This window comes from Mastomys coucha, unplaced genomic scaffold (genome assembly GCF_008632895.1).
Source record: "Mastomys coucha isolate ucsf_1 unplaced genomic scaffold, UCSF_Mcou_1 pScaffold20, whole genome shotgun sequence".
Classification (NCBI taxonomy): domain Eukaryota; kingdom Metazoa; phylum Chordata; class Mammalia; order Rodentia; family Muridae; genus Mastomys; species Mastomys coucha.
The window spans coordinates 64,946,109-64,954,207 of record NW_022196903.1 but is presented as its reverse complement, the minus strand read 5'-3'; positions in this window follow the sequence as shown (position 1 = coordinate 64,954,207).

Here is an 8,099-nt window from a genome sequence, read left to right as displayed (position 1 = left end):
TACCAGGTTGGTGTTCATGTTCCACTTGGAAGTCTCTAAACAAAAATAAAGAAAAAACAATCTAGATTGTTTTTTCTAGTCCCTTGGAAAAAGTTGTAAATGCCACTACCAAGGGGAAATGAAAGAATAGAGTAAATGTCTTCATATAAAGGGTTAATAAGACCACTGTTACCCATAAGAGAAATGAAACTCAGAGGAGGTAGGGGTGAAGGCCTGACGCAAGAAGAGAAAAGTTCCAGAACAACTAGGACTACAGAGAGACAGAGACAGAGAGAGAGACAGAGGGAGACAGAGAGGGAGACAGAGACAGAAAGAGACAGAGAGACAGAAAGAGACAGAAAGACAGAGAACAACAGAGTGACTCTGGAAAGGTGAGCAGTCCTTAGAGAGTCCGTACCACCCTGCAGAGGACAGGGTTTCGTTCCCAGCACCTACACAACAGGCAGTCCATGCCTGTAACTGCAGCTCCTGGGAATCTGAAGCCCTCTGGCCTCCGTGGACATCTGCCTGGCATGTGGTACATGCGTGAAGACAGGAGTCAGATCTCTGAATTCCAGGCCAGCCAGGGCTATATAAAGAGGCCTGTTTCAAAACAAATAATACACACACACACACACACACACACACACACACACACACACACACACACACACACGAACACACACACACACACAAGTTGCTGCTATGGGATATGGAATTGTGTTTTGACCTGTAAAACAGAAGCACGCACACCTGCCAAGTGAGCCATCAGCCTGTGAAGGGAGCAGAAAAACAACGTCTTACTGAGTGAAGTCCTAAGGAGATTTGTATTACTGACATGGGTGTGGTCATCACACTGCAGAGCCTCAAATCCATGGAGAAATGGCAAGCAGTTTCAACTGAAAACCATAAAGAATATGCAGGGGGAGAGGAGAAAGAACTGCAGGGAGGAGGAGGGCAGGGACAGGAAGGAGGGGGAGGGCAGGGACAGGAGGGAGAGCAGCTCCTAAATGTCCCTGGCAGGTTGTTTTCTTTCTTTTCTTCTCCTTTCTTTCTTTCTCTCTCTTTCTTTCTTTCTTCCTTTTTTTCTGAGACATGGTTTCTCTGTGTAGCCCTGGCTGTCCTGGAACTCACTCTGTAGACCAGGCTGGCCTCAAACTCAGAAATCCACTTGCCTCTGCCTCCCAAGTGCTGGGATTAAAGGCTTGCACCACCACAGCAGGTGGTTTTCTGACACTGGTCTGACCAGTGTCTGTGCCTCCAGCCAGTCTATGGCTGTCTGCTGGTGGGAACCAGTGGATTCTGCTGAAACACCCCAGGCCATTCTTCAGTTCTCTTCCTCACTCACTTGACCCTTTCTGAGTTGGCTCACCGTCTGAGGTAGACTGGAGCCACTACTATTACCTTTCAAAATCCGGGGTGTTTTTGTTTGTTTTGTTTTTTGAGACAAGATGCCACTTAACTCCAGGTTGACCTGGAACTCAGTATAGCTGAGGATGACCTTGAACTCCTTACTTTCCTACCCCAACCTCCTAAATTCTGTGATTACAGGCTGCGCCACCATGCCAGCCATATTTGTTCAGTGAGGGGGATTGCAGCTGGGTTTCCTGAATGTGGGGTGAGCACTGGGTTGCGTCATAGCCTATGGCTTCCCCTCATGTTTTCATTGTTTCTCCAGCACCTAGATTATTGCAGCAACTCCAAGGGAACTCAGCCTGGGCCTCTTCGTCTCAGGTCACGTGCATCCAAACCAGATTTATCTTTCTGAAAGGGAACCTTCACCTTGACTTTCAACCTTCTTGACTTCAAGTTGAATTTTACTGGCTTTGTGTGTGGTTGTGGTGGCAGAAGGTTGGGTGGTGTTGGATTTTCAAGACAGCACTTAATGTGGCCCTGGCTGGCACAGACCTCCACGTACAGGAGAGGATGCCCTTGAATTTCTGATCTTCTCGTCTGTCTGTCCCAAGTGCTGGATCCTAGGCGTGTACCACTCTGGCTGCGTTGTATTGTCATCTTAGTAGAATTTAATTATGAATTGTTCTGTGATTCAAAAACAGCAAGTGCTAGAACACTGCCCACCACTGTGTAGCACCCACAAATCCAGAGTAACAGCACTATCTTTTAAGTTTTACCGATTCCCCACTCAACTTTAAAACATTAATTTGAGTTACTTGGTTACAAACGGTACAGCACATTGTTCGAGATGTGTGTATATTTCGGCTTGTTTCAATAACCGGAGATTGATACAAAATCCCTCACAACTCCTATGACTAGAATATACAAGCAGAAGGGCGGCTTTCGTGCCTACCTGAATGCTCAATACACGCTTCACCCCTCCGTGTATCTCAGTTGACAACCCCATCAGATTTATACAGGCTTCCCTTACATTGTGTTAGCTTTTTCTTTCTTTCTTTTTGTTTTTGGTTTTTTGAGACAGAGTTTTTCTGTATAGCCCTGGCTGTCTTGGAACTCACTCTGTAGTCCAGGCTGGCCTCGAACTCAGAAATCCGCCTGCCTCTGCCTCCCAAGTGCTGGGATTAAAGGTGTGTGCCACCACTGTGTTAGCTTCTTAAGGCTTCTACTACATGGATTCATGTTCACGCATATGCATGTGGAGGTCAAAGCACAGTTGTGAGAGTCAGTTCTGTTTTCAAATTCATCTCTCTGGCCTCGGCATCATGTTAACTTCTGAAATGAACATGGCTACCACCCCAGAAAAATGACTCCAGATGGATAAACACCAAAAAAATAAAAATAAAAAAGCAAATATACAGGATTTTTTAAAAATTACTTGAATCTGAGTACAGTGGCTTATGCCTGTGATTCATGCTGAGGCAGAAGGATCTTCTGTTCAAGAGCAGCCAGGACTGCATACAAGATCCTATCTCAAAACCATTTAAAGTTTATACAAGGAAACCTACATCCTTTCATCAGCTCCCATCACAGCCCTAGAGTAAGCCTCTTATTAAAAAGTCATCAGCTCCCATCACAGCCCTAGAGTAAGCCTCTTATTAAAAAGAAATTATTCGCCGAGCGGTGGTGAGGAGAGAGGGGAGAGAGGAGAGGTGAGAGGGGAGAGGGGAGAGGAGAGAAGGAAGAGGGGAGAGAGGAGAGAGATCTGGCAAGATAGCTCAGTGGGTAAAGATGCTTGCTACTAAACTGGATGGCTATACGCTGGAAGTTGTCTTCTGACCTCCATGTGTGCCACATACAAACTCACACAAATAAACAGATAATGTAATGTAAAAAATAAATAAATAGGAGAGATAGAAAATATTCCAATAAGGTACCTCCCTCTGCGTGTGTGTGTGTGGGGGGGGGGGTAAGGGTCTTCGCCTGTTGAACTATCTCACCCATCCCCTGTCAGTCATGTTGAAGCACTTTAACAGTCTTGGCCAGGGGCTGGATCATAACTGAACAGTAGAATACACATGGAAGAATACACAGTGTGAGCAGTGCCCTCCAGAGTTCAGAAGAAGGTGTGAGATCCCGTGGAACTAGAGTTGCAGATGCTTTTGAGTCACCATACTGATTCTAGGAAACAGACCCAGAGTCCTCTGCAAGGTGAGCCAGTGTCCTCGGCTACTGAGCCATCTCTCCACTCTTATTTAGCAACCATTTCTGTATTTAATGTATACATATTCTAGCACAAATCTGTTTCATTTTACATTAACTCTACCATTCTTCTCTGCACACATGCAGGATGAGAGGGAAGGAGATGTGACCCTGTGTCACAGGTGCTGGTGTTCTAAGAGTTACTTAAGGGATTGGGTTTTGCTCAGGTTCTCAGCTGGCAGAAAATGTATCTATCTGAATTACATCACCTCCATTTATCTCCCTATCTGCACCAATGTCATCCATCTCTAGCTACATCGTTTCTATTTATATAGCAAGGCATCTATAGTAATACTACATATGTATGTGTGTATGAGGTTATTTTTCATAGCTCAAAATACTCTCTGGGAGGTTGATCAAAAATCAGCTCATGTTCTGGCAGACTTTGTGCTGTAGCTATATGTCTTCATCTCTGCTTTGCTGTTGGCCTTAGCTCTTTGCTCTAACCTAGCAAGCAGAGAGGAGGCTAGCTGCCAACCACCATCCACACCCTTGTTTGAGCAGCAGCTGTATGGTGTCCTGTGCCTGTTTGTGAGACAGAAACCTGCACCTGCTCTGGACACTGGCTCACTGTGTAACACTCTATGTTTTACCCCAAGATTGGCAGTGCGTGTGGTTATGGGCCGCATGGTCTGCTACTCCAGGTAGTGGCATTTCTGTCTACAGGGAGTATACAGTATTCATGGGAGAGAGACACTAAGAAGAAATTGGACAATTTGTATAAAGTTACAATAATTTGAATAGTTTTTAGTGGGGTACTGGGGAGGTGGCTCAGTCTTGAAAGCACTTGCCTCACATGTCTGAGGACCAGAGTTCAGGTCCTCCACTCCAGAGGTGTATAATGCCTGGTGGGTGTGACTGTTCATCTTCAATGCCAGAATAGACATGGAGACATGGGATCCCCAGAGCAATCTGGCTAGCAAAGACTAGCCACATCAGTGAGTTCTGGGTTTGATTGAGACGCCCTGTCTCAATGAATAATGTGAATGAATAATCCATGACTCCTGGCATCACCCTCAGACTTCCACATGCACATGTCTCAACCTGTGCCCAAACACATGGATGTGTGTGCAGATGCACATGCATGTATGCATGCATACATATATACATACATATATACACATACATACACACCCACAAAATGGGAAAAGAAAAATAATAAATTAAGATTCTTTTTTCCTTTGAGACAATCTCATGCACCCTAGGCTGTCCTTCAACTGACTACATGCCTAAGGATGACTTTGAACTCATGATCTTCCCGCCTGTTCCTCCCAAGTGCTAGGATTACAGACATGTATTACTATGAAGGCATTAGTCTAAAGATCTTAGTTTATTTTATATTCTAGAATCGAGTAACACTTCAGTTCATAAAACAGAATTAGTATTCCTAAGGGCTGAGCTAATGAGACCAAATTTCTAGACAGAGAAGGACCAATGCAAGTCTGGACCAGGCTGTTTCAAAGGCATTGCCTTCTAAGGTGGGGACAGAACAACAGAAATTTAACTGATTGGTAAATATTTGATGATTTTAGGTTCTGGGTTTTTTTTGGTTTTTTTTTGTTTTTTGTTTTTGGTTTTTTGAGACAGGGTTTCTCTCTCTGTATAGCTCTGGCTGTCCTGGAACTCACTCTGTAGACCAGGCTGGCCTACCTCTGCCTCCTAAGTGCTGGGATTAAAGGTGTGTGCCACCATCGCCCGGGGAATTTCAGGTTTTTTAATGATTAAATGATGCAAGAAACATCATTACCATGAATGAATCCTCCCATAGCTCACTGGGAGGATCTGACAGTTACCTTTCATTTTTTGGCTTCTTGAAATGTCAAATAAATGGTGTAAGGTTGGTTTGATGACATGGGACTTTAGCACAGTGACTTCCTTTAATGTTTTGTTTGTGTGTCTATGTGTATACATGTGTTCCTGTAGAGCATGCATGTGTGCAGGTACACATAGAAAACAGTGACTAACACGGGGTGTCTTCAATCAATTTCCACCCTACCTTTTGAGACAGGGTCTCTCCCTGAACCTGGAGTCTTCAGGTTTGTCTAGACAGGCTGGTCAGTGAGGTCCAAGTATTTCCTGTCCCTACTTCCCCAGTGCTGCCTTTACAGGCATGAGGCCACACTCAGTTTTTATGTCGGGGCTGGGATCTGAACTCAGGTCTTCAGGCTTGTGTGGCAACAACTTTACTGATGGAACCATTTTCCCACATGCCCCCTTTTGACTTTTAATTGATGTACTGGCACACAGTATAAAAGCCTTGTCTAGAACAATGACCTATGATTTTATTTAACAAGTTAATGAGCCAATGACAAAATGCTCATTTTATTCAAAGCCATAGCATGTGTGTATATGCATTTATGATTGTGTTCATTGTTACTACTACATAAGATGATGTGTGGACATGTGTGCTTGCATATATATATTTGCATGTCTACTAAATGCTCTGCACATTGATACCCTATTAATACTCATGACAGCACTCTTAAATAACTTGAAGGCAGGCCATTGGTTCATACTCAGCTTCTGTCTTAAGCCAAATCACATTGATGCGCCAAGCCACGTTGACTTAGGAAAGAAAAGAGCATAATTCCCAAGACAGCAGCTGTAGCTGTCATGACAAAGGTCCTGCTGCGTGGCAGCCCTTTTGCTTTGGCTTTTCTCTGCCCTTCCTGCTGTTTCCTCTGTGTGCCTTCTACCTCAGCCTGCTCACTCCTGCCTGAAGGACACCCCAGAGAGTGGCGCCCACAGTCTAGTCCCTGTTTGGCAACTTTATAACCATTACATATGGGCAGATACAGATATTTGGGCATGTCTGTAAATCTAGGAACCACAGGTGAGTCAGAACCAGGAAAAATCTCTGTCTAGTGGAATCTGCTAGAAAATCCTCAGCTCCTACAGCCTGAGCTACTGTGAAGTAGAAAAGTCAAAGTGGGACCTAGGACATGTGACTCCCCAAGGCTTGCAGGGATGTGTCTCCCCAGAGCACATAGACATGTGTCTCCCCAAACATGCAGGCATGTGTCTCCCCAGAGCACATAGACATGTGACTCCCCAAGGCTTGCAGGCATGTGTCTCCCCAGAACGCATAGACATGTGACTCCCCAAGGCTTGCAGGAATGTGTTTCCCCAGAGCACATAGACATGTGACTCCCCTAGGCTTGTAGGGATGTGTCTCCCCAAAGTGCATAGACATGTGTCTCCCCAAACATGCAGACATGTGTCTCCCCAGAGCATGTAGGCATGTGCAGATGCCTCTCAAGGCATGCAGATTTGGGCAGCCACAGGAGCCGACGCCCACTTCATCTTGGATTACTCTTCTCCACTTCCTGCTTGCTTTCTGCATTTCCACCTTGGCCATGATTCTGGATAAAGACAAAATTTTTAGTCCTCTTTTGATCTCTGGGACGATAAAGATGAGTTCATCTCTAGAAGTTTCCTTTTCCACTATTTTGAGGCCAGATTAACACAGTCTTGTGCGTCTTTTAATTTTCCCAGAGCTATATTCTTTTTTTTAAAAGATTTATTTATTTATTATATGTAAGTACACTATAGCTGTCTTCAGACACTCCAGAAGAGGGCGTCTGATCTCGTTAAGGATGGTTGTGAGTCACCATGTGGTTGCTAGGATTTGAACTCAGGACCTTTGGAAGAGCAGTTAGTGCTCTTAACCACTGAGCCATCTCTTCAGCCCCCTACCCCCACCCCCAGAGCTGTATTCTAAGAGGACATTGACTCTTGTCATAATTTGTTGTTGTAACCAATACCTGGGAAGGGGTGACCAATACCTGGGAGGGGTCTGTTAATATTTTTCATTATTATGGTTATTTATTTTGGTGAGGTATATTTGTCACATTTGGAGGTCAGAGGACAAATTGTGGGAGTTAGTTCTCTCCTTCTGTTTTGTGGTCCCAGGGATCGATTCTAAGCAGTCAGGTTTGGTGGCAAGTACCCTTACCTACTAAACCATTTCACTGTCCCAGGAGAAGTTACTTATTTTAGTTCATGGTTTGAGAAGTCTCAGTCTGTCATGGTGGAGTGGAACAGTTCACATCATGGGAAACCAGAAGTAGAACAAAGCAGTCGGTGGGTGCCACGCACACTTTGCGTGACAGCAGTTTATAAGGCAAAAAGCTTCAAGGAAGCCAGTCTCCTTCAACCCCTAACTCAGAGGTAGCCCAGATATATCCTTGCGATAGTTTCGCATGCTAGGTGCCCACCAAGATGATTTACTATAATAGCTAAACAAAATTAAATGTTTTGCTCTCTGACCTCCACCAATGTTCCAACATCCTAGCCAAACCCTGGTTTGGAATTTCGCAGGCAATGTTACACATTCAGATTAATTGCCTCCGGCATTGTTAGAGAGATAATGAGGTGGGTAGGGCTTTGAAGTTTACAGAATAGAAGTTGGTGATCCCAGGGCAAGGTCAATTTTTCAGTCACATACAGCAGTTGAGCCACCCCCAGGGACTTGAAGAATGAGACCCCTGGAACAGGCCTCTACT